The sequence below is a fragment of the Pantherophis guttatus genome, chromosome 14, assembly GCF_059756535.1.
Source record: "Pantherophis guttatus breed Tessera chromosome 14, ASM5975653v1, whole genome shotgun sequence".
Taxonomy (NCBI): Eukaryota; Metazoa; Chordata; class Lepidosauria; order Squamata; family Colubridae; genus Pantherophis; species Pantherophis guttatus.
Window position 1 is genome coordinate 10,881,085 of NC_142076.1, and position 26,548 is coordinate 10,907,632.

At 45.7% G+C, this 26,548-nt stretch overlaps 1 protein-coding gene across 1 annotated transcript in view; it reads right to left on the bottom strand.

Moving 5' to 3' along the window:
• The window catches only part of SBK1 (SH3 domain binding kinase 1), an 85,063-nt gene that overhangs the window by 56,960 nt on the left and 1,555 nt on the right, over nt 1-26,548 (bottom strand). The gene's annotated exons all lie outside the window — the stretch shown is intronic.

A 26,548-nucleotide genomic window follows, 5' to 3' on the forward strand; every position in this document is an offset into this window, starting at 1 on the left:
GTTCTTTTCTCCTGGCAGCTCTGCGCATGCGCATACTAGGAACAGGCTCCAGCTGTTCTTTTGCCTCACTGATGTCCGACTCCGAAGGCAGCTGACAACTGTCAGATGGCCCTGGCCCCCTCTCTGCCTCCGACGCAGAGCCTTCCCCAGACTCCAGGACTGGCCCATGTTCCTCCCCAACCTCCTCACTGTCCGAATCTGCTGCCAGATCTGCTGGCCCTCGGTGGGGGAGAGCCACAACAACAATCTCCTCCCACCAAGAATATCGAAAACAGCAGCAGAAATCCCAGCCTTTCTGAAGGAAGACAGTTGATGGGTTGTTTTTATTAAGTGAAAAATGGATCCGGTCCAGGCTTTTCATTCCTCATCTATAACCAAAGTCTTTGAAGAAGGCTAAATAAAAGCCTTTCTCTCTCTCTCTCTCTCTCTCTCTCTCTCTCTCTCTCTCTCACCAAAGAGTCTCTTCCAAACATCCGGAAGATGAGATGTCTGGTTTGGCTTCTTCTTTAACCCACTCTCTGCCTTGAACTCCGTTCTCTCAGGAATGCCTGCGAGCATGGCTTTGCCATGTGCCCAACAACAACGGTTTCTGCCCATTTAACTTTCTGGATTATTGGAATTATTTTTAGCCCTGACAGCCACATTCAGAAATTTCCGTTACTCAGAAAAGGCTGAAGGATCTCACAGCTTGCCTGATGAATAATATTTATAGTGCCTAATCTTTGGAATGCGGAGGTGTGCTTTTAGGGGGGTCTGTTTTAAAAAAGAGAACGGGAGAAGAAAGGAGAGGCTTTTTTAAAACTTTTTTTTTTTTGCTTCCTATCTCCTGAGCTGGTACAAAAGGTTCCTCTGACCTTTTTGTGTGGTGTACAAAAGGTTTGGAGGTGGGGGGGGAAATGCAGAAAATGGAAACTGTTCTTGTCGAGGGGGAAAAATTGGCTCAGCGGGAAAAGGAGGATCTTTTCGTTCTGGCTTCAAATCTTTGGCTGTAAGAAATAATGAATGGGAGCGGCAGTTTAGAGGCTGTCCTAGGGAAGGTTATTACCAGCTGTGCTGACTTCCAAAATATTCCTTTCCTTGCTTCCTGGGTTTCGCTTTCCTCCTCCATCAGTAACTTGATGCCCTGAGACAGGCTTAAAAATGGCCTTTGTTGTGTTAAACAGGGAACTTTTGCCTGGAAGCATCCCGAGTTCCCATTTTGTCGATGGAGATTCTCAGTCCTCCAGGCCATAGTTGTCTCAAAGGTGCTTTTTTCAAGAGGCAACTGGACTTCCTTTGTTTTTTTCCTTGAAGACGTTTCCCTTCTCATCCAAGAAGCTTCTTCAGTTCTGACTGAACGGTGGAGAATGGAAAGGTTTATATTCCTTGCAGTCAAATGAGGGAGGGTGGAGAGAGGGAGAGGGAGAGAGGGAGGGAGGGCGAGGGAGAGAGAGAGAGAGAGGGAGGGAGTACTAACGACCAGATGAGTGCAAGGAATATAAATGCTTCCATTCCTCCACCATTCAGTCAGAACTGAAGAAGCTTCTTGGAATGAGAAGGGAAATGTCTTCAAGGAAAAACAAAGATAGTCCAGGTGCCTCTTGAAAAAGCACCTTTGAGACAACCTCCCATTTTCTTCCGAAGCTCAACAAACAGGCCCCTCTGCAAACTCTACAATTCTCCCACCACCTGGCACACAGGTAGTCCTCGACTTAACAGCCATGGCTGGGAAAACCAGAATTTCAGTGGCTAAAACAAGGCAATGGTTTAAAAGTTCCTTTAGAGAGAGAGCTAGACTTCCCAGCTGTACTTCTTGGCTCAGTCTACCTCGCAAGGCTGGCGGTACATTCTGGATGTTAAGAATGTAGTGTACTGCATTTGCACTCCTGACTTTCCCGCAGGAGGTCAGGCTAACAAATTATTATTATTATTATTATTATTTTTAAAAAAGTCAGCAGTTTTATAAATGCAAGATTCCTGATTTCCAAGGCCCCTCCAGTCATCACCTTAGATGATTTCTTGCCGCGCGGACTGTTTTCCTCCCTCCTGGCAGAGAGCCGGGGAAGAAAAATGTTGAACAGCTCAGTTGATCCAATAAAGGCCTAATATTTATCAGGAATGGCTGCCTGATCCTGGACGAGCTCCAAAGTTAGTAATCGGATACCTCGTAATCAAGAGGGTTTCTGTGAAGGGGAGAGGAGAAAGATGCCAGCTTCGGGCTCAATTGGGAATTGAATCACAGGGTGCAATTAAGCACAGCCCAATTAAGCATTTGCTCAGGTTTGAAAATCCTGGTGCAGGAGAGAGGAGGAAGGGAGGAATGCCTCGCTTAATACGGTCACAAAATAGAAATCCTTGGGAAATAAAGCATTAATGTTCTTTCCTTTACAGCGACGATTAAAAGCCTGCTTACTCCTTTGCCAAAGAACATTGATCTAATAAAGCAATAAGGCGCATCTCAAGAGCTATGATTATTATTATTTATATATATATAAAAAAAACCCGGGCTGAAAAAAATTAATAATCGGCATCTAAGCAATTCAAATAGTTTCCTCCATAAACGTTTTGCAGAACCGAGACCCCCAACGTCGATGTGATTTCTTCACAGCTTCTCCAGTTGTCCGGGGACGGCAGTGGGACAGTGCTGGCTCAATGACTGCAGACTTTGTATTGGAAAAGGACATTGAGGACTAGATCCTTGGCTGGCTTTTGTTTCGATTTGTCGAGATGGTCTAAGACAGGGGTCTGCAAGCTTAAACACTCAAAGAGCCATTTGGACCAGTTTCCCACAAAAAAAGAAAAAAAAAAACACCGGGAGAACAATTGATTAATTGTTCTCACTCTCAGGAAATTTCTCCTTAGTTCTAAGTTGCTTCTCTCCTTGATGAGTTTCCACCCATTGCTTCTTGTCCTGCCTTCAGGTGCTTTGGAGAACAGCTTGACTCCCTCTTCTTTGGGGCAGCCCCTGAGATATCGGAAGACTGCTATCATGTCTCCCCTAGACCTTCTTTTCATTAAACTAGACATACCCAGTTCCTGCAACCTTCTTCTTGTATTTTAGCCATCGGTCCCCCTCATCATCTTTGCTGCTCTTCCCTGGATGCTTTCAAAAGTCACCTTGTTCGTGCAAAAGACATTTTTGTAAATAAATTTTAAAAAGAGGGAAACTCCAGGTCAGACATTAACCATTTTTTTGTTTTTTGGTCATGATAAACAAGAGAAACTGGTGGTCGCTCTTGAGAATGGGCAGACACGTGGTCCATAATGGAAGAAGGATCCCAGTGAGGTTATAATGTCCCTGGCTCTCAAATCTGAGCTTAAAGTGCCCTCTAATGTCATTTTATATTACTGCAAGGAAATCTCTGGCTATCCACACAGCAGAAGAGGGAGCCTTCAGCCAGCAAGCAATTTCCCCTAATCCTTTAACCCAGATGTCTTAGTCCACAAGTCTTAAAGCTGCCAAGTTTGAAGACCTCTGCTTTAACCTGCTTTGCAACCCTTAACAGTCAGGGATCGCTCCCTAGTTGCTTCCTCGCGCCCGCCCTCTGGAACTACCTCCCCCCAGAGATACGTACAATATCAGACCTCCAGATTTTTTGTCGGGCCCTGAAAACTTACTTATTTCAACTAGCCAGGCTGGCTTGATCCCACAGTTTGGGTTAAATTTTAATTGATTTTAAATTGGGTTTGTTTTAAATTGCGGCCAAAAATATTTAATTATTTTAAACTGTTTTTAAATTTTGTATGTTTTGTTTTTATTTTGGCTGTTCACCGCCCTGAGTCCTATTGGAGAAGGGCGGTATACAAATTGAAACAAATAAATAAATAAAATAAAATGTTGATCTAGTTATTTTAAAGCACTTCCCCGGGCTGCGTTTAAAGACAAGAGTTCTCCCAGTCCATCTCTCACAATAAAGTCTCCGGCACAATCAGTCATGGCAACAACAATAAACGAGCAAAATCACGACCAGTCTCAGAAACAAACCTTGTAGTAGAATAGAATTCTTTATTGGCCAAGTGTGATTGGACACACAAGGAATTTGTCTTTGGTGCATATCAGAGGTGGGTTTCAGCAGGTTCTGACCAGTTCTGGAGAACCGGTAGCGGAAATTTTGAGTAGTTCAGAGAACCGGTAGTAAAAATTCTGACTGGCCCCGCCCCCATCTATTCTCTGCCTCCCGAGTTCCAGCTGATCGGGAGGAAATGGGGATTTTGCAGTAACCTTCCCCTGGAGTGGGGTGGGAATGGAGATTTTACAGTATCCTTCCCCTGGAGTGGGGTGGAAATGGGGATTTTGCAATATCCTTCCCCTGGAGTGAGGTGGGAATGGAGATTTGCCGTATCCTTTCCCCAGAAGTGGGGAGGGAATGGGGATTTTGCAATGTTCTTCCCCCAAAAGTGGGGAGGGAATGGGGATTTTGCAATATCCTTCCCCCAGGAGTGGGACAGGAATGGGGATTTTGCAATATCCTTCCCCCTGGAGTGGGGTGGGAATGGAGATTTTACAATATCCTTTCCCTGCCACGCCCACCAGGCCACGCCCACCAAGCCACACCCACAGAACCGGTAGTAAGAAAATTTGAAACCCACCACTGGTGCATATGCTCTCAGTGTACATAAAGAAAAAATAAAATATATTCGTCAAGAATCTCTGGGGGCACGCGACGGTCTGCGTGCCACCTCTGGCATTCATGCCATAGGTTTGCCATCACGGACTTAGAACATGTTTCAGCGCCTCTGGAGCCTGCTGTTTTCAGGAGCTGATCTTAAAGACAGGGAAAGCAGACGAGAGACCAACAAGAGATCAGATCCCCCGGGGGATCCGTGCGCCTGCCAGCTATGCGCTGCATCGCCAGCTGTTTCCTCTCTGCATTTTAAAACGCCATTAGCAAGCCGAGGGCAAGGGGAAAAAAAACAGCCGACGCTCGCTGAGCCCCAAAATAAACAGAAAACGTCAACAGCTTCTCTTGTGCAAAATTAGAAAAGGGTGCCGGGGGCTTCATCAGAAAAAATAAAAAGACGTAGCAGCCTAAAAGAACACGGGATTTCTTTGTCTTTGATCCTGTGAGATCCACAAGAGCTGGAAAGGGGAATAAAATCACCTGATGGGATCTGTGCTAACATCTGCCCCAAAATCCAGTGAAGTTCTGGGCTGTATCAACAGAGGGAGAGTATCGCATGAAGCGTTAATATCACTTTATAATGTCTTGGTAAGACATTGTATTGGAGTATTGCATCTAGTTTTGGTCACCATGATACAATAGAATGAAATGGAATGGAATGGAATGGAACAGAATAGAATAGAATAACAGAGTTGGAAGGGACCTTGGAGGTCTTCTAGTCCAACCCTCTGCTTAGGCAGGAAACCCTACACCACTTCAGACAAATGGTTATCCAACATTTTCTTAAAAACGTCCAGTGTTGTAGCATTCATGACTTCTGGAGGCAAGTTGTGCCACGGATTCATTGTTCTCACTATCAGGAAATTTCTCCTTAGTTCTAGGTTGCTTCTCTCCTTGATGAGTTTCCACCCGTTGCTTCTTTTCCTGCCCTCAGGTGCTTTGAAGGATAGCTTGACTCCCTCTTGTTTGTGGCAGCCCCTGAGATATTGGAACACTGCTATCATGTCTCCCCTAGTTCTGGTTGTTGTGTCAAACCAATCGATGGTGATAGGATGCGGTGTGTGAAAGACTTTGGGAGACCAGGCAAAAGAGATGCTGCCTATTGAATGGTCAGAAAAGAGGAAGCATAGCCCACAGCTGCACAACGGGTGGTGGATGTGATGTAATGTAAACCAGATTTCTAGGAGGAAGAGGGCTGCTTTCCAGGGGACCAAGAGGCAGCAAAGTTCAGACGGTCTCTTGGAGAACAAGAGTGAAGACAGCACCTCCCTAGTAGTTCCCAGAATATAGGTTTTAGGGTGCAAATACTTTGCTTTGGTTTGGCAAGATTTCTGTCTGTAAGTGAGGAAAAAGAAAGGAAACTGCTTAGAAGAATTTCTCTTTCTTAGCTTTTGGAGCCTGAAAATGGAGCAAAACGCTCTTTCCTAAATCATTGGGCTGCAAAAGAGACAGTGGGTGATTTGTACTTTCAGATCTGCAAGATTCTGATAATGTAGCTTTGCAATAAAGTAGAATTAAGTTATCTGGCTGTGTTTCCTGTCTGGTGTACCTGATAAAGCTGACTGGTGATTAATCCCATAAACCATATTTAAATATAATATAGCTTAGGCTGTTGGGTGAATCTACCCTCTGGATAGCCAAGATAATTAAAATTTTCTGGGGTAAAGTGGAGTAACATGCAAAAAAACCTCAAACATATTTATTTCCACCTCCCTTTCTTTTCCCTCTGAACTTTAATACATTAAGGGCAGGGGTGAAATGCTACCGGTTCAGGCTGGTTCGCCTGAACCGGTAGTAAAAAAATTTTTTGAAAAAGTTCCGACAATCAGCTGAGCGATGCGGGATTTATTTATTTTTTTACTTTTTAGGCATTTTTTTTACTACTGGCTCAGGTGAATAGGTAGTAAAAAATGCTTTTAAAAAGTAAAAAAAAGGCTCCAACGATCATAGCTGTGCCGCGCGATCGTTGGAGCCTTTTTTTTTTACTTTTTTAAAGCATTTTTTTACTACCTATTCGCCCGAGCCGGTAGTAAAAAATGCTCTTAAAAATTTTTTAAAAGATTCCCACACGTGCCACAGCTGATCACCACCATCACCCCTCCGCGCTGTTCTACTTACCTTCCCAAGCCTCCTTTTGGTGCGCACTGCACGTGCGTGCGTGCAGCATGCGTTTGGCACATGGCGCGCATGCGCGGCCTGTGAACTGGTTCAGATTTCACCACTGATTAAGGGTACTTCATGTGTTGAGGAGCCAGGTTGTTGGGGGCAAGATGCTGACTCTCTAAACCGCTTAAGAGAGAGCTGTAAACCACTATGAAGCGGTATATAAGTCTAAGTGCTATTGCTATTGCTATTCGATTCGATTCCATTCTATTCTATTCTATTCTATTCTATTCTATTCTATTCTATTCTATTCTATTCTATTCTATTCTATTCTATTCTAAATCTCCAAGGTCCCTTCCAGATTCTATTCTATTCTATTCCGTTCCGTTCCGTTCCGTTCCGTTCCGTTCCGTTCCGTTCCATTCTATTCTGTTCTGTTCTGTTCTGTTCTGTTCTGTTCTGTTCTGTTCTGTTCCGTTCCGTTCCGTTCCGTTCCGTTCCGTTCCGTTCCGTTCCATTCCATTCCATTCTATTCTATTCTATTCTATTCTATTCTATTCTATTCTATTCTATTCTATTCTATTCTAAATCTCCAAGGTCCCTTCCAGATTCTATTCTATTCTATTCCGTTCCGTTCCGTTCCGTTCTGTTCCGTTCCGTTCCGTTCCGTTCCGTTCCGTTCCGTTCCGTTCCGTTCCGTTCCGTTCCGTTCCGTTCTGTTCTGTTCTGTTCTGTTCCGTTCCGTTCCGTTCCGTTCCGTTCCGTTCCGTTCCGTTCCATTCCATTCCATTCCATTCTATTCTATTCTATTCTATTCTATTCTATTCTATTCTATTCTATTCTACTTAACAGAATAACAGAGTTGGAAGGGACCTTGGAGGTCTTCTAGTCCAACCCTCTGCTCAGGCAGGAAACCCTACGCCACTTCAGACAAATGGTTATCCAATCTTAAAAACTTCCAGTGTTGGAGCATTCACAACCTCTGGAGGCAAGTTGTTCCACTGATTCATTGTTCTAACTGTCAGGAAATTTCTCCTTAGTTTTAAGTTGCTTATTAGGAGAGATGCAACAGCTGCTTGTTAACCAGAGAAGGGCATGTGGGTTTGGAAGCTAGAAAAAAGGGAGACCAACACAACTGTGCTGTGTCGGGTTACGCCAAAAGTTGAGCTGCTCAAGTTTCTCTTTGCAAGGTGGGGCTGAAGGACTTCCACGTTAACAGATAAGAAAGGCCGTTGACGCACTCTTCGCTGCATTGACTTGATCCCGGATTTGGTTTTTATTGCAGGGAGTCCTCGGCTTCCGACCACAGTTGAGCCTTAAATTTCCTTAAACTGCTGAGCAAGACTGTTGTTAAGTGATTTTTGCCCCATTTTACGACCGTTCTTGCCAGGGTTGTTAAGTGAATCACTGTAGTGGTTAAGTTAGTACAGGGGTCTGCAACCTTAAACACTCAAAGAGCCATTTCGACCCGTTTCTCACAAAAAAGAAAACACCGGGAGCCACAAAACCCTGACTATTTCTTGAGCAGCCACAAAACTAGCATATGTAGTTGAATTAAATGTTCTGTTTTCTTTGGAAACTTTTCTTTTCTTGGATTTATCCATGGTTGGCCTACCGGGGTTTGAAAAGCTCAATAAATCGCGTGCTGGCGGGTGTTGCACATTGGCAGTTGTGATGCATATTTTGAGTGACAGGGAGCTGCAGCAGAGGGGCGAAAGAGCCACATACGGCTCCTGAGCCTCAGGTTGCTGATCCCTGAGTTAGTAACAGGGTTGTTAAAGGAATCTGGCTTCCCTGTTGTCAGAAGGGGTTGCAAAAGATGGTCATGTGACCATGGGACACGGCAACCGACATAAGTACATGCCAGTTGCCAAGTGTTTGAATTTTGATCACATGATTGGAAAGACGCGGCAGCCGTCATAAATACATACCAGTTGCCATGCGCCTGAATTTTGATCATGTGACTTTGGGGATGCTGCAATGGTCGTTAAGTGTGAAAAACCATCATAAGTCCCTTTGTTCGGTGCTGTCATATCTTCAAACAGTCACTACCGTGTTTCCCCGAAAATAAGAACCTGTCTTATATATATATATTTTTGGCCACCAAAAAAGGCACCAGGTCTTATTTTCGGAGGATGTCATCCACTGACTAACCTCATTTTTGTGTGTCACCCCTGGCCTCCTTTTTGCTGTCAGAGGCCTTCAGGAACTTTTTCTGCAGCCAGCAAGGCTTTCCTGAAAGACTCTGCAGACGATAACAGATCTCCGGATCGATCCGGAGCTCTGTTATCAGCTACAGAGGCCTTCAGGAAAGCCTTGCCAGCCGTAGAAGAAATGGGCTGGCGAGGCAGGTGTCGGGGTGTGCGAGACCTGGCTACAACTGTCCAAAAGTAAATAGTAGGGCAGCTTCACCCAACACCCCCATTCCCACCCTAGCTTAATTTTTACCCATGCATCCTGGAGTGGACGGGATCTTAATTAGGGCTTATTTTGGAGGTAGGGCTTATATTGAGAGCACATTTAAAAATCAAGCTAGGACTTACTTTCAGGGTAGGTTGTATTTTCGGGGAAACAGGGTAGACAAAGGGAATTCGAGCACTATCTCTGTTACTTCGTCTTTTCCCATTAGATTCAAGAGTGGACAGCGTCAGCAGAAGCCCAGCTAAACCAAAATAGAGCTTCAGTGTGTAGGAAGCCCACCCACCTCCCCAGATTAAAATATTCTTAGTATTAAAAAAGAGGCAGGATAGAATATTTCCCCTAAATCAGAAGAGGAGGAAAAAAATCTTAACAAAGGCAGAAAGCAGCCCCCGATCTTCCTGCCCTAAGAAAACAGCCTCAAGCAGAATCTTGAAGAGGAGATTTAGGAATGGAGATTTTGTATCCATTCAGAAAGACTGGGCCAATCTATTCATAAAGAAAGAGACTCCAAATAAGCAACACAGTTAGGCAAGCCAAAGCTGACAAGATTAGCTCAGACAAACATCTAAGATTTGCATTTCCCCTTTTCCCTGTAGAGCCAGCCATGACCCCAATATGACCCCATAGGAATCTGGCAACAGCCATTAAAATATTAAAGGACACATTCTTACACAGGAACAGGCATCTCGATCACAGAGCCCCGAAGAATGTATAAAACCCCACCTACTCTCAACCCCATTTTGTCAGCTACCCCAGAAACATGCTGCCGTCATTGAAGTTTCTGGCCACCAAATAAACAGAGACCTCCTTTCCTTCAGCCTGCCTCCATTTTCTTTCCAGCTTCTTTTCTCCCAGGTTGGAACTAGACTGGGTTTTTATTCCAACAAGAAAAGAAAAAAGTATCGTTGTATTACGGAAGCCTAATTTTTTTAAGCTGAAGGACCAATTTCCTTCTCTCCGACTCTGGAAGGACAACTTATCCTCTGATTTAAAAGAGCCATCAAATTTGCATTTGTCTTTTTTTTTTTTTCCATTCACATCAATGTCAAGGTTGAGCAAGACAGAAACTTCCTATTTATTTTTAATAAGTACATTTAGATCTGTATATCACAGCGGTTTTCAAAGGCTGGCCTGCCACAATGGCCCAGTGGGACTGGCACAGGAGCAAAACAAAGAATGCAATGCCGATCAAGTTTTTTTTAAAAAAAATGGTGTCTCCCTTCCAAGTTGCTTGGAGCTCCCCCCCCCCCCGGCCACTTCCCCCAAAGGGACCTTAACCGTTCCTACTGCCTGTTTCTTAGCTCAGTGGAGCTTGGAAGAGGCTGCTTTGCTAAGGATCCCTAGAACACAGAATAATAGGCTTGGAAGGGTCATTGGAGATCTCCTCAACGGAATGGGACAACTTGCTGCAGCCAACTCGCTGCGGCCAACTCACCGAGGGACAACTCGCTGTGGGTTAACAATTTAACAATTCTATTTAATTATTTAAAATGAATGAAAAAAATATTTTAATCTTTGCCATGCACATTTCATTCTGTCCCTCCTTTTGCATGCTTTCATTAATGAGACTACTCCATCATTTCTTTGATAGCAAGAGCACTTAAGACTTATATAGCACTTCACAGTGCTTTTATAGCCCTCTCTAAGTGGTTTACAGAGTCAGCCTCTTGCCCCCAACAATCTGGGTCCTCATTTTACCCACCTCGGAAGGATGGAAGGTTGAGTCAATCTTGAGCCTGGTGAGATTTGATCTGCCAATCTGCTGGCAGCCAGTGATCAGAGGAAGTAGCCTGCAGTACTGCACTCTAACCACTATGCCACTGCGGCTCATCGTGTAACCCTTCTCCCACAACGACTTGTCTTGCACTGTGTTGGCTGTGGCAAGTTGTCCTGCAGTGAGTTGGCCGTGGCGAGTTGGCCGTAGTGAGTTAGCATGGTTAGTTGGCCATGGTGATTTGGCCGTGGTGAATTGGCTGTGTGAGTTGGCCATGGTGAGTTGGCCGTGGTGAGTTGGCCATGGGCTAGTTGGCCATGGTTATTTGGCCGTGGTGAGTTGGTCGTGTGAGTTGGCCATGGTGATTTGGCCATGGTTAGTTGGCCATGGCGAGTTGGCCGTGGTGAGTAGGCCATGGTGAGTTGGCCATGGCAAGTTGGCCATGGTGATTTGGCCATGGCGAGTTGGCCATGGTTAGTTGGCCATGGCGAGTTGGCCGCGGTGAGTTGGTCATGGTGAGTTGGCCATGGCAAGTTGGCCATGGTGAGTTGGCCATGGCAAGTTGGCCATGGTGAGTTGGCCATGGCGAGTTGGTGGTTAGTTGGCCATGATGATTTGGCCATGGCGAGTTGGCCATGGTGAGTTGGCCATGGCAAGTTGGCCGTGGTGAGTTGGTCATGGCAAGTTGGCCAAGGTGAGTTAGCCAAGGTGATTTGGCCGTGGTGAGTTGGCCATGGCAAATTGTCATGCCCTTGCTCAAGCAGGACAAATCCAGACAAATCCAACTTGTATTCCTCTGCTTCCCCTTACCATTACCAAATGGTACCATGACTTCCCCTTTCCCATTACCAAACTAGGTAACATCATCAGTGCTAGTAATGAAACATCTGCAAGCAAATGACCAAGCTCAGAAAACACCAAGGACACCACCGTTCAAAACCTGGGCTACAGATATTCTCTTGTCAATTCTGCGGTTTCTTCCCATCACTTAAATCCCACATCCTGCTTCTCTGAGTCACCAACCATTCAGCTCGAAAGTCAGCTACACCAGCAGAGAGGTTTGAGACTGCCAATTTCTCTTTGTATTTGTTTTTTTTACGACCTTGGAAAGTATTCATTTGAAAGAAGCCCCCATCCATCACCATCTGCTTGGCACGATCATATCCATTTAAAACAGAGGTTATGGCCCTCACCCAGCAGGAGGGGCAGGGATGGAGAAGCGGGAGGAGATTACCAGCTCGTGGAGACTGGATGGGAAGGACATTGGATGGACTGGTTAAAGTTTTGGCTTTGGTTGGCACCTGCCTGGTGGCAGAGCAGGATTATTGAAATAAAAGCAGAGGGATAATTGTCCTGAGCTGTGGACTATAAAGGTAAGCACCCTCTTCAGATTCAATACAGGTAGTCCTTGGCTTACAACAGTTCATTTAATCATCTTCATTTAAGGTAAAGGTTCCCCTCGTACATATGTGGCAGTCGTTTCCGACTCTAGGGGGCGGTGCTCATCTCTGTTTCAAAGCCGAAGAGCCAGCGCTGTCCGAAGACGTCTCCGTGGTCATGTGGCTGGCATGACTAAATACCAAAGGTGCACGGAACGCTGTTCCCTTCCCACCAAAGGTGGTCCCTATTTTCCTACTTGCATTTTTTACCTGCTTTCGAACTGCTTGGTTGGCAGAAGTGGGACAAGTAACGGGAGTTCACCCCGTTAAGCGGCGCTAGGGATTCGAACCGCTCAACTGCTGACCTTTTGATCGACAAGCTCAGCGTCTAACCCAATAATCCCTTATGAGATGGAGTCTGGACAACTGAATGGAGCTAGCAGAGTGTTTTAATGGCCGGATGTCCTTCCTGTCGCCAATGCGGAGTTTTGTTCAGCTATATTCTCAGTGTGAATATATTATTCTCAGTGTGCCCAGAGAGAGCAATATCTGCCTCTACCTGGGATAGAAGAGTTCATTTAATGAATGTTCAAAATTAGAACGGCATTGAAAAAATTGACTTATGACTGGTTTTCACACTGACAACTGTTATAGCATCTTCTTGGTCACATTCAGATACTTGGCAACTGATTCATATTTATGACGGTTGCGCTGTCCCAGGGCCTTCTGAAAAGCAAAGTCAATGGGGAAGCCAGATTCACTTAACAACTGTGTTACTAACTTAACCACTGCAGTGATCCACAACAGTGGCAAGAAAGGTCATAAAATGGAGCAAAACTCCCTTAATCTCTGTCTCATTTAGCCACAGACATTTTGGGCTCAATTGTGGTCATACGTCGAGGACTACCTTTATCGGAAAGGATCAGAAGGAATTTGAAGTGATCAAGTTGAAATCTACAGTATAGTTAGCCCTCGACCTACAACAGGGGTCAAATTCAGCAGGTTCTGACAGGTTCTGGAGAACCGGTAGCGGAAATTTTGAGTAGTTTGGAGAACTGGCAAATACCACCACTGGCTGGCCCCAGAGTGTGGTGGGAATGGAGATTTTGCAATAGCCATTCCCCCAGGAGTGGGGAGGGAATGGAGATTTTGCAGTATCCTTCCCCTGCCACGCCCACCAAGCCACACCACACCCACCAAGCCACGCCCACAGAACTGGTAGTAAAAAAAATTGAATTCCACCAATGACCTACAACCATAATAGGGGCCTGCCAATTACAGCGGCAAGACATGATAGACGTAGAACAGGTAATCATGTGACTGGACTGATTCTACAACCTTTTTTTGTGGCAGTTGTTAATGCCTTTTTTAAAAAAATGTATCGCAGAGGTGGGTTTCAGCAGGTTCTGACCAGTTCTGGAGAACCGGTAGCGGAAATTTTGAGTAGTTTGGAGAACCGGTAGTAAAAATTCTGACTGGTCCCGCCCTCATCTATCCTCTGCCTCCTGAGTCCCAGCTGATTGGGAGGAAATGGGGATTTTGCAGTATCCTTCCCCGGATTGGGAGGGAATGGAGATTTTACAGTATCCTTTCCCTGCCACGCCCACCAAGCCACGCCCACCAAGCCATGCCACGCCCACCAAGCCACAACCACAGAACCGGTAGTAAAAAATTTTGAAAGCTACCACTGATCAAAATCTGAAAGATATCTCAAATAGGAAAATATCCAAATTTGCTTTCTTCTTTTTTTCTCCAAATATAATGCTCCCTTCTGAGAAATATTGTTTTCCAAGACAAAAAAGGAGCGTGTTCTTAGCACAATCTGGGCATTTTTCCAAGTGCATGAGTTTGCCCTACCACATCTGAGAAAACCTCGCCAGGGACTTTCATCGCCTCCAAAATAATTCTGCAAATTGGTTTGGCTGGTGGCACACACGCGTTGCACTCCTATGATTAATTGAATAAGCCCCGGCGACTGAGTTGTGAGTTCACACATCATCACGCGAAGCCCAAATCGAGCCAACCACCTCTGCACGAGCTGAATACTTTATAATTGTCGGATAATTTTCAGCATATGGCTTTATGAGCCAACAGGTTGTCTACTACTGAGTGTAAATGACCCTCAGTCAGGAATCTAGGAAATTTTGTTCATATTAGAGACAAGACAAGACACTTGCCATTCCTCTTAGAAGTAGCCTTCAATATTTCGGGTTATAAGACGATTTTAAGACGTGTAGATTTTACAACAGATTAATAGAAGGAAATACAATTAGTCATTGACATACAACTGTAATGGAGGCTTGCCCATTGTGATTGTAAAATCATGACAGTCATAAATCACACTCACTTATGTGACCAACCTGATTTTATGGCAAAGCCGTGATTTGCTGTAGGTGCAGTTTTACTAAACCCTGGAAGTTCTAGTTTTCAGCAAAACTATCATTAAACGCAGTCGTGTAACTAGGGCACACTGCAAACAGCGGTAAATTTAGCGGAGGCTAAAACATACAAAGAACAGTTGCTGGAACTGGGTATGTCTAGTTTGATGAAAAGAAGGACTAGGAGTGACATGATAGCAGTCTTCCAATATCTCAGGGGCTGCCACAAAGAAGAAGGAGTCAAGCTATTCCCCAAAGCACCTGAGGGCAGGACAAGAAGCAATGGGTGGAAACTCATCAAGGAGAGAAGCAACCTAGAACTAAGGAGAAATTTCCTGACAGTGAGAACAATTAACCAGTGAAACAATTTGTCTCCAGAAGTTGTGAATTCTCCAATACTGGAAGTTTTTAAGAAGAGGTTGGATAACCGTTTGTCTGAAATGGTGTAGGGTTTCCTACCTAAGCAGGGGGTTGGACTAGAAGACCTCCAAGGTCCCTTCCAACACTGCTATTCTATTCTATTCTATTCTATTCTATTCTATTCTATTCTATTCTATTCTATTCTATTCTACTCTACTCTACTCTACTCTACTCTACTCTACTCTATTTTCTATTCTATTCTATTCTATTTTCTATTCTATTCTACTCAATTCTTCTATTCTATTTTCTATTCTATTCTACTCAATTCTTCTATTCTATTCTATTCTATTCTATTCTATTCTATTCTATTCTATTCTATTCTACCCTGATTACTGTATATTTTTACGGGTAAATAAATGTTGTTTCTGCTTGATTGCTTCATTGCACGACTTCAGTTTATATTCCAAGAAGAGTGACATTTTCTTTCTTCTCCTCTGCCCTCAAAAAAAGCCGAAGATCACACCTCAAATCTTAACAGGTAGCAATTCACCCTCTATCCCTCTCTAGGTAGGAGAAAAGATGGGGCAGGGAGACAAACCGTGTGACCTGCTAATTTTACATATCAGAAGTGCAAAAAAGATGAGTGAATTAAGCACACACAAGGAGACATACACACACACACACACACACACACACAAAACGGCAACTGTGCTGCTAGAACTTCACACTCCGCGGAGCCAGTAACCGATACGTCATGGCCCATTTGCATCCGAACACAGCCAGGGAAGCCTAAAAACAGATTTTTTTGGAATGGAACAGTTGATTTTCATCTCGTTTCCTTGCTGTGAAAGATGGCATCAGGATTGAGGATTCATTGCATACAGGAAGAAATCCCCACAGTCAGAAAAAAGAGATAGTTGGGCTATTTTGCCTGAGGGCAAAGCTTCAGGCAAAATGCACTGTCGCAGGGGTGAAATGCTCCCGGTTTGGACCGGATTGCCCAATCCGGTAGCGATGGCGGCAGGTGGTTTGGAGAACCGGTAGCAAACATCTCTGCCCCCACCCCCCATGCCCAGCTGAGCCGCGCAATCATCAGAGGCTTTTTTTTTATTTTTAAAGGCATTTTTTCTACAACCTCTTCAAAATGCTTTTAAAAGTAAAAAAAAAAAAGCCTCTGATGATCGTGCAGCTCAGCTGGGATCGTCAGAGGCTTTTAAAAGCATTCTTTTTCTGCAACCTCTTCATACCCAGTTCCAGCAACCGTTCTTTGTATGTTTAACCGTTCTTTATATGTAAAGAGAAATGTCCTGAAGTAGTCTAAGCACACATGGCAGGTTCTGAATGCAGGAGGTGGGGAAAAGGGCTCAACAGATTCCCTGAGGAATAATCCACAAGTCTTAAAGTTGCCAAGGTAGGATAGCCCTGACTTAGATATCTGTGGAGATTCTCAGTCATCCAGGTCATGGTTGTCCCAAAGATGCTTTTTCAAAAGGCAACTGGACTGTGTTTTTCCTTTTTTTGGGGGGGGGGGGTTCTGTCACCTAATGTGCTGTGAAGTTTCCGAAAGATGCCCTAATTAATTCATGAGCCATGAGCCGAACTTCAAAAGAAATACAGTCATTTATTAGGAGCACCATTTCGGCAATATTCGGATGCAGTTAGAACTAATCCCACTTAGATTTACGTTCCCCTATGACCCTGTCTCTCCCCTCCTCTCTGGCCATGTCATAAATCACATTCTCCAATTAACCACTTTGGCTGGCTGTGAAATCCAAAACCCTCCTTCTGATTGCGGTCAGGAAGAATGTATGGAATGCACTTCAGTTAGGGAAATCAATCAGCTCTATCAGTTCTCCCTCCCTCCTGCTCATGGCAACTTGAAAGCTTTGCAAGTTGACATTGTCTTGTAGCAGCCGTTTCTTCACTACCATGACAGTTTCAGTTGTTGGAAGGCAGGTGAAGAGTGAAGCCACATTGTAAGAAACCGTAGCCTCATCCGGATCCCAGTTTTAGTTTTGAAACCTTGTCGAGAACATCCTGTGAATTGTTGATGTGATGGGTGGTATGCTGATGATGGTGGCTTGCTTCCCCCACCAGAAGCGAACTACAGCAGCAAGTTCAAACATGGAATGATCGTCTCAACCATTTCGGACTCTGCTTCAACATCAAGAAAACTGAGTCTAAGTACTCAGTCTCTCTGTCACCACCCCTGAAAACCTAAAGAAAGTGGACATTTTTCGGTATCTGGGATCCCACCTCCAAGGCAATGGCAACATCAATGGCGAGATGCGAGCAAGAGTGAACGCAGCCTGAATGCGTCAGCGTGAACTCACCGGTGTGTTATGTCACAGAAAAATGCCAACCCGTCTCAAATCTAAGATCTACAAGACAACCATCCGCCCTGTTGCACTGTAAGGCACTGAATGCTGGGCAGCAACAACAGGACTTTATCGGGTTTTTAAATTTTGTGTATTTATGTATTTTATTGTTGGCTGTTCACCGCCCTGAGTCCTTCGGGAGTAGGGCGGTATACAAATCAAATAAACTAACTAAACTAACTAACTAAGGACCGATAGCTATCTCCATGCCATGGAAATGTGAATGCTCCGTTTGATATCAGGCATCTCCTTTCTTGGCCGTATCACAAATGACATCATTCGACAACATTTTGGTGTGGCATCAGTTATAGAGAAGATAAGAGAAGACTGGCTCCGCTGGTATGGACATGTCCAGAGAGCAGCATCTTTCACCATGGCCAAGACTGCCTATCGACTAGAAGTCAATGGCCGGCGACCTCACAGATGCCCAAAACAGAGATGGCAAAAGACCATCAACAAAGATATGCAAGCCATGGGCCTGTGCCCTGGAGATGCGGCTGACTGTGCAAAGTGGTGTTCAATGATCTGAAAAGCGGACCCTGTACCTGCGGGAATATGCTAGGAGGAAGAAGATGGCTAGTGTTGCCAATAAGAGGAGCTAATAAGGTGGTTAGATGTTTCACGTCGTTGTAGGTGACGGTGTCAATGCTGCTGACAATTGGTCTGAGTGGAGGTCCTTCTTTGTGGGTTTTAAGAAAGCCAAAGTCCAGTTACCTTTTGAAAAAGCATCTTTGGGACTTTGACCTAAGTGTTCCCAATTTTCCATCATGGACTGGGTTGGTTCAACATCCCAAGGGATAATGAGGTTGGCTTGGGATGGAGGCTTGTCAGATTCATACAACACAATGTCAACTCACAAAGCATCCCTGGACTGCTCTCGAGTTCCCATAGGCAAGAGGGATGGGAAACCAATGAAGCAGCTGGCAGCCAAAGACAGGAGTGCATTCCAGACATATCTTTCTCAAGGCTGTCTCCCAGGGTTACCCACAGCGGCCAGAGGGGAGTGGTCTCCACAACCCGGGAAATTGCTCTGTTGGCGAATGTGATTGATGACACACTTTGGGGGGAGGGGGAAATAGGGTCATGATTAGGGCCATAAATTATGTGGGGTCAGAGTTGGCTTCATTTGGAACCTGCGGACATGGAGCTCCTAATAAATAACTGGATTTCTTTTGAAGCTTGGCTCCAGGCTCATGATTTAAGGAGGGCATCCATCGGAACCCTGACACATACTCTATTAGGAGAAAATGAAGTTGGTTATTTTGCAGTTTGGCCTCCTGGGAAAAAAGCTTTGTGGGGATGAGCCAGCAGTTATAGGTTAGCATGTTGCGTTCCATCCCACAAATTCTAGTCAAACAAACTGGGCTTGAAGTGTTCTGTGAACAGAACAATGTCCCTTCCCCGTCCCGAATGGATTTGTCTGATGTCATCGGAAGGAGGGAGGTGGGGAAAAATTGGGAAGAGGTGTGTTTTTTCTGGGTTAAAGTCAACAAAAGTGAAGATGGCAGCCACAGCAGTGCAGCGGAGGTCTCGCAAATACATCAACATGCGTGATGCTCACCAAAAGAGACGACTCTTCCATCACAATGTCCTAGCTACCATCATGACTTTTGACATGTCCTGGGGCTGCCTCTGCGTTGGAAGATTGCGAGGGGAAAATAACGTTAGTCGGTCTTAAAAAGCCAGGTTTCTGGCACAGCAAATGCAATATAGATATATAATGTTTCCTGACAACATTTTCCAATCTGTTGCTCTCTTTTACCAACCAACTTTTCAGTTTTTACCCATCTACAATTTTGACACTGCGTGTGTGAGGTGAGGGAGAGGATTGGAAACTTGAATGAAATCTCTAAAATTCTCCAGTTTTCTCTGTTAGACTAATGATGAAGGCACCAGGCTAGAAACCAGGAGATTGTGAGTTCTAGTCCCGCCTCAGGCATGAAAAACCAACTGGGTGACTTTAGGCCAAGGGTGTCAAACTTGCGGCCCACAGGCCGGTTACATCACTTGTTGGCCGCACCCCCGCCCAATTTAGCGAAGGGAGAAAAAGTCCCAATACGTCACATGACACCACGATGATGACACGAGTTTGACACCCCTGCTTTAGGCCAATCACCAGGAGACTGTGAGTTCTAGTCCCGCCTTAGGCATGAAAAACCAGCTGGCTGACTTTGGCCCAATCATTAGGAGACTGTGAGTTCTAGTCCCACCTTAGGCATGAAAAACCAGCTGGGTGACTTTGGACCAATCACTGGGAGACTGTGAGTTCTAGTCCCGCCTTAGGCATGAAAAACTAGCTGGCTGACTTTGGCCCAATCATTAGGAGACTGTAAGTTCTAGTCCTGCCTTAGGCATGAAAAACCAGCTGGGTGACTTTGGACCAATCACTGGGAGACTAAATTCTAGCCCTGCCTTAGGCTAGATGACCATGGGCCAATCACTCTCTCTCAGCCCAGCCCACCTCACAGAGTTGTTGTGGGGAAAATAGGAGGAGAGGGGAGTATGTTTACTGCCTTGAGTTATTTGTAAAAATAATAAAGGCTGGCTATCAATAAATATGATAAAAAATAAACAACACCGCCTTTCCTCCAAGGATTCAAAGCAGTTTAGGTGGGCGTCTCTTCATTTTCATCCCTGACACAACAACCCTGTAGAGCAGGAGTGAGCAATTATGACAATTTTACGACCCGTGGACTTCAAACTCCCAGAATTCTTGAGGCTCAGGAATTCTGGGAGTTTGAAGTCCAGACAGGTCGTAAAGTCGGCAGAGTTGCCCACCCCAGCTGTAGGGTAAGCTGGTCAGAGAAGGTACAGTCCCAAACCGAAGGCGATTGGACAAATGAGTTTGAACATGAGAGTTTGGTCCGTCTGCTCCTACACCACAGACCCCTCGGTGCTTCTCTTCCTCCATCTTTCTCCTTCGTGGTTACAATCCAGCCATGTCCCTCTCTGCAGCCTTCGAACACAGTTGTTAAAGCAGATGGCCCCAAGGGAAATAAATTCCTGTAATTCAAGCCGCTCAATTAAAGTTGACAATTGCAGGCTCCGGCACTAATGCGTACCATCGGGAAGGCTAGAAAGGGGTAGAATTCTCAAATGTTGCTCTCTTCGTTTTTTTTTTTAATGCATTTCTTTTATTGTCGCAATTTTGGGCACTTTCTGTCCAAGAATGGAAGACGGTGTGCAAAAGGGCTTTTCCCAGGGGTGGGCTGCTGGGGGTTCGCAGGGGTTTGGGAGAATCTCTAGCTAAGATTCTGTGCAGTTCAGAGAACCCCCAAATCCCACCCACCTCTCCTAGGAATCCCCACACAGCCCGTTTTGGATGCAAGTAAGTTTTGGATGCAAATGTGTGGAGGCAGAGGGAGGGTGAAAAATGGGCCTACTGGAGGTTCAGGAACCCAGACATCATCATCAAAGGTGATCTGTGCCAGCGGTGGGTTTCAATTTTTTTTTACTAACAGTTCTGTGGGTGTGGCTTGTTGGGCGTGGCATGGCATGGCTTGTTGGGCGTGGCTTGGTGAGCGTAGCAGGGGAAGGATACTGTAAAATCTCCATTCCCACCCCACTCCAGGATATTACAAAATCCCCATTTCCTCCCAATCAGCTGGGACTTGGAAGGCAAAGAATAGATGGGGACGGGGCCAGTCAGAATTTTTACTACCGGTTCTCTGAACTACTCAAAATTTCCACTACCGGTTCTCCAGAACTGGTCAGAACCTGCTGAAACCCACCTTTTTTTTAAAAAAAAAAATTGATTTATATGCCGCCCTTCTCCGGAGACTCAGGGCGGCTTACAATGTGCTCAGCAATAGCCTTCATCCTTTTGTATATTTATACAAAGTCAGCTATTTGATCTATTTGGTCAGCCTTTGATCTGCGCATGCGCAGAAGAGCGCACGTGAGCGAGCGATGCGAACCGGTAGTAAAGGTAAGTAGAACCCACCCCTGGAATGGGGGAATGCGTATGGAGATTCTCCATCATCCAGGTCATGATTGACCTGGATGATGGTCAATGCTCTCTACATGGGGCTCCCCTTGAAGAGCACCCGGAGGCTCCAGCTGGTCCAGAATGCGGCCGCGCAGGTGGTTATGGGAGCGACGTGGCGCTCCTATGTGACCCCCCTCCTGCGCGAGCTCCACTGGCTCCCGGTGGTCTTCCGGGTGCGCTTCAAGATTTTGGTTACCACCTTTAGAGCGCTCCATGGCATCGGACCGGGGTACTTACGAGACCGCCTTCTGCTACCAATAGCCTCTCACCGACCAGTACGCTCCCATAGAGAGGGGCTCCTCAGGGTGCCGTCGGCCAAACAGTGTCGACTGGCGGCCCCCAATGGGAGAGCCTTCTCTGTGGGGGCACCTACCATCTGGAACGAGCTCCCCCCAGAGATACGGAGGATCCCGGATCTGCGCACGTTTCGTTGTGCTCTCAAAACTTTTTTATTTCAGCAGGCTGGCCTGGCCTAACTCTCCCTTTTAAATTTTTAAATCGTTTAATTTGTTTATAAATTGGGTGTTTTAAATTTGTTTTCGGCCAAAAAATTTAATAATTTTAATGGATTTTTAATGTTTGTATTATCTGTGTTTTATCTTGGCTGTTCACCGCCCTTCGGGGTGGTATAGAAATTTGATAAATAAAATAAATAAATAAATGATTGTCTGAAAGCAACATTTTGCTTTTCATCCAAGCAGCTTCCTTCAGATCTTCAGTTCAGAACTGAAGAAGCTTCTTGGATGAGAAGCAAAACATTTTCAAGGGGGGGGGGAAAAACAAAGGAAGTCCAGTCGCCACTTAGAAAAGCACCTTCAGGATGGAGGGTTGGCCACATGAACAGCAGCACTTGGGAGATCCAAAGTATCATTTGCGCTTGAAGTAGCAACTCCTTACAGAACAGGGGTGTCAAACTCGATTTCATTGAGGGCCGCACCAGGGTTGTATTTGCCCTCGGGCGAGGCCGGGGTGGGCATGGCCAGTTTGACGTCACTCGTGTCAGGGGCATCTGTGGCCGAGTGCTCTGCCAGCCGAAAACGGGCTCCTGAGCTCCGTTTTCGGCTGGGATGGCTTTCTGCAACCCTCTGCCAACAAATACAGAGCTCGGGAAAGCCGCAGGTGGTCCTCCCGAGCGCCATTTTGTCCTGGCAGAGGCACCGCGGGCCAGTCCTTCACTGTTTCCAGAACAGCCCCGCTGTACTGTCCCCGTCTCCACACACACACACACACACACACACACACACACACACACACACAGCCAGCCGAGGGTTAAAGGAAGTACTTGGCACACACAGTTTGTTATCAGAAACTTGGCAGCAATACGAGCACCGACTGCCAAGTGCTTTTCCTTAATATCCCTTCACCAGATAAACAGCAATAATATACACAGTTTGCAAATAGTCCAGTTCAAAACAAGAAACCTTCGGCAGATTTAGGCGTTGTTCAAAGTGACTAGCCAGAGTTAGTTTTTGTCCGTCACAGTGTCTTAAATAGCCACCACCCTCTCTTATATAGTCTCTGGGGTGTGGTCCAGTGACTCAGTTATAATCCCTGGCACGCCTCCTCGACTGCTGCAACCGTTTATCACGCCTTCGTTGGCGTGGATCCAGGAACGACAGATCGCCTCCATCGCTATCATCGGAGACGCCTGGCTCCTGGCTAATCTCCTCTTCCTCGGCCAGCACCTGAGGCATTGCCAGAGAGGAGGGGCCTGGAGAGGGAGGCCTGGCCGACTCCTCTCCTTCATGTTCGGAGCCTTCTTCCTCCGATAAGATAGGCTCGGAGGACGGAGCCACAACACCCGCGAGCCAGATCTAAGTAACCCCATGAGCCGGATCTGGCCCACAGGCCTTGAGTTTGACATTCCTGTTATAGAAACTGGAGCACCATTTAGCATTACAAGAATCCTCGTGGTTTGAAAATCCACCTTCTCTCTTCCCGTCATCCAATATATATATATTTTTTAATCTCTCGTCCTGCCCCCATTCTGTCTCTCAAGCCGTTTCCAATTCATCCACCTGTGCTCAAGTACGGGCGAGGTGCATTTCTGAAAAATCGACACCTATCCGAAATGAATTCTAAGCTTTGTTCGCACCGCTATTTTAAGCAGAGGTGTGGGCAGTGCAAAAAAAAGAAAAAGAAAAAGAAAGACAGGATCTAATAATCTAATAAATAAATAAGTTGGCTTCTGGAGGACAATTTAACACCAAATAATCCACCCGTGTTGATCACGTTTTGTTGAAGTTTCTCAGCATTTTTAACACCTTCTGGCTGAGAGGCCAAGCTGTTATCAAGCAGGCTCAGCTCTCACACGGCCATCCGGTCATTCATAATTTGAAAGCTGGGTCAGCAATGGGACACCTGCTTTGCTGCCGGCCTGATTGTACAGTCCCGTGCTAAAGGAAAACTAAGAAAGTATCTTTCTTAGGTTGGATTCACACGTGCTAGGTGGCCATGGTGGGCTTGGCCTACTCAGCCTCCTGCATGGCAGGGAGAGGGGACGTTTTCACCCTCCCCAGGCTCCAAAGGCTTTTATTTGAGCCTCCCAGAGGGCGAAAATGGCCTCGCCCAGTCTCTGGAGGCCCTCCGGAGGCCAGAAATGGGCCCATTTCCAGACTTCCAGTAAGGCCGTTTTTTGTCCTCCCCAAGCTCTGGAGGCTTTCCTCGAGCCTTTGGGAGGGCGAAAACGGCCTCCACCAGGCTCCGGAGGCCCTCCGGAGGCCGGAAATGGCCCAGTTTCCAGACTTCCGGTAGGTCTGTTTTTCACCCTCCCCAAGCTCCAGAGGCTTTCCTTGAGCCGGAAATGGGCCAGTTTCCAGACTTCCAGAACTTCTGGGAGGCCAGTGCACTTACATGGCATCCAAAACTGGATGCATGGAGACTCCTGGGAGAGGAGGGGAGGGGTAGGAGGGGCCAGCCAGTCTTTGCAACTACCGGTTCGGCAAACCAGATGTAAAATTAGCATCCGGTTCGCCCAAACGGGTCCGAACCGGCTGAATCCCACCCCTGATTCATACAATATGCAAAGCTGACCTCTTTATGATTTCAAATCATCTGTCTGAAATGGTATTACATTTCCTGCTTTGAGCAGGGGGTTGGACTAGAATAGGGGTAGAATAGACCCAAAAATCAGCTGGCCGGCGGGAGGCAGGCGTGCATGCGCTGTGGAGCTGAGCTGGGGTGACGGCTCGCGTGCTATCAGAGAGGGTGCTGCGTGCCACGTCTGGCACACGTGCCATAGGTTTGCCATCACGGTCTTAGTATAAAGCAGACAGATCTTGGAACTAGTCGAGAGACAGCATAAAAATTATTCTCTCTTTGGGGGAAAATGGGAGGAGGAAGCATGCTGGATATGTTTGCCGCCTCGAGTTATTTGTAAAAATAATAAAGGGGGGGGATACCAATAAATACATAATTAGGTAAGCAACATCATGTCCAAGGGATGGAAAAAAAGAGGAGATGAATGAGTTTCTTTTCTGGTAATGTTGTACTACTAACTAGAGCATACAAAACATTTGCTAGACCAATTCTTGAATACAGCTCATCTGTCTGGAACCCGCACTGCATATCGGACATAAATATAATCGAGAGAGTCCAGAGATATTTTACGAGAAGAGTCCTCCATTCCTCTAACCGCAATAAAATCCCTTATGCCACCAGACTCCAGATTTGGGGCTTAGTTAACTTAGAACTACGCCAACTTCAGTCTGACTTAAGCACAGTACATAAAATTATCTGCCACAATGTCCTTCCTGTCAGTGACTACTTCAGCTTCACCCACAACAATACACGAGCAAATAATAGACACAAACTCAAGGTAAACCTCTCCAAACTCGATTGCAGAAAATATGACTTCAGTAACAGAGTGGTCAATGCCTGGAATGCATTACCTGATTCTGTGGTTTCTTCCACAAACCCCCAAACCTTTAACCTTAAACTGTCTACTGTTGATCTCACCCCATTCCTAAGAGGTCTGTAAGGGGCGTGCATAAGGGCACCAGCGTGCCTACCATCCCTGTCCTAATATTCCTTTTTTACTTACTCTTTTCATGTATTCAAATTATGTTTATACTTTTACCTGTTATCTTATATATGCTTGACAAATAAACTTGTGATATTATGATATGATATGAGTTGGAGAGGCGGAGGAACGGGGCAACCTGGTTGCCTCGACTCTGCTGGTGATTGAGAAGAGTCACAAACTCCTAAGGAAAAGGATGTAAGGAGTGATGTCATCTCTACTCGCTGATTTAAAATTGGCTGGGCATAAAGCCTCGTTCTCTGCAGAGAGGAGAGAACCATGGCAACTCTACTCCTCTGAGAAGTTTCAACAGGCTTCTGAACCAGAGTTTATCCAGCTAACTTCGTGTTTTGCATTCACAGCCTGCAACTTAAACCGACCCAAATTGCTAAGCTAAAAAGATAGACGGTTGGGCTTGATGTGCCATGTGCGATGGGTTCCCAGCCTATCCTTCAGAGTAGGCAGTTCTGAGTATTAGAATTAGAATAACAGAGTTGGAAGAGACCTTGGAGGTCTTCTAGTCCAACCCCCTGCTTAGGCAGGAAACCCTACCCCACTTCAGACAAATGGTTGTCCAACCTCTTCTTAAAAACTTCCAGTGTTGGAGCATCCACAACTTCTGGAGGCAAGTTGTTCCACTGATTCATTGTTCTAACTGTCAGGAAATTCCTCCTTAGTTCTAAGTTCTCTCCTTGATTAGTTTCCACCCATTGTTTCTTGTCCTGCCTTCCTAGTGCTTTGGAAAATAGCTGGACTCCCTCTTCTTATATATGGTGGAATAATCGTCTGATCTGGTCTAATAGAATAGAATAACAGAGTTGGAAGGGACCTTGGAGGTCTTCTAGTCCAACCCCCTCCTTAGGCAGGAAACCCTACACCACTTCAGACAAATGGTTATCCAGCATCTTCTTAAAAACTTCCAGTGAGGCTTTTAATCTCCTGCCCCGGTGAAATGGGCCACAGAGCCCACTTAAAACATCAGACTGCATTTCTAGGATGGGAGAAACAAGGGCAACAGTGTCCCTGAGCATGTACAGACAACCTGAATGTGTTATCCCTCAAATCATTGTTATAATAACCACCCTCCCTGCACAGTGGAGTCTGGGATCGAGGTTTAAAGGTAAAGATTCCCCTCGCACATATGTGCTAGTTGTTCCTGACTCTAGGGGGCGGTGCTCATCTCCATTTCAAAGCTGAAGAGCCAG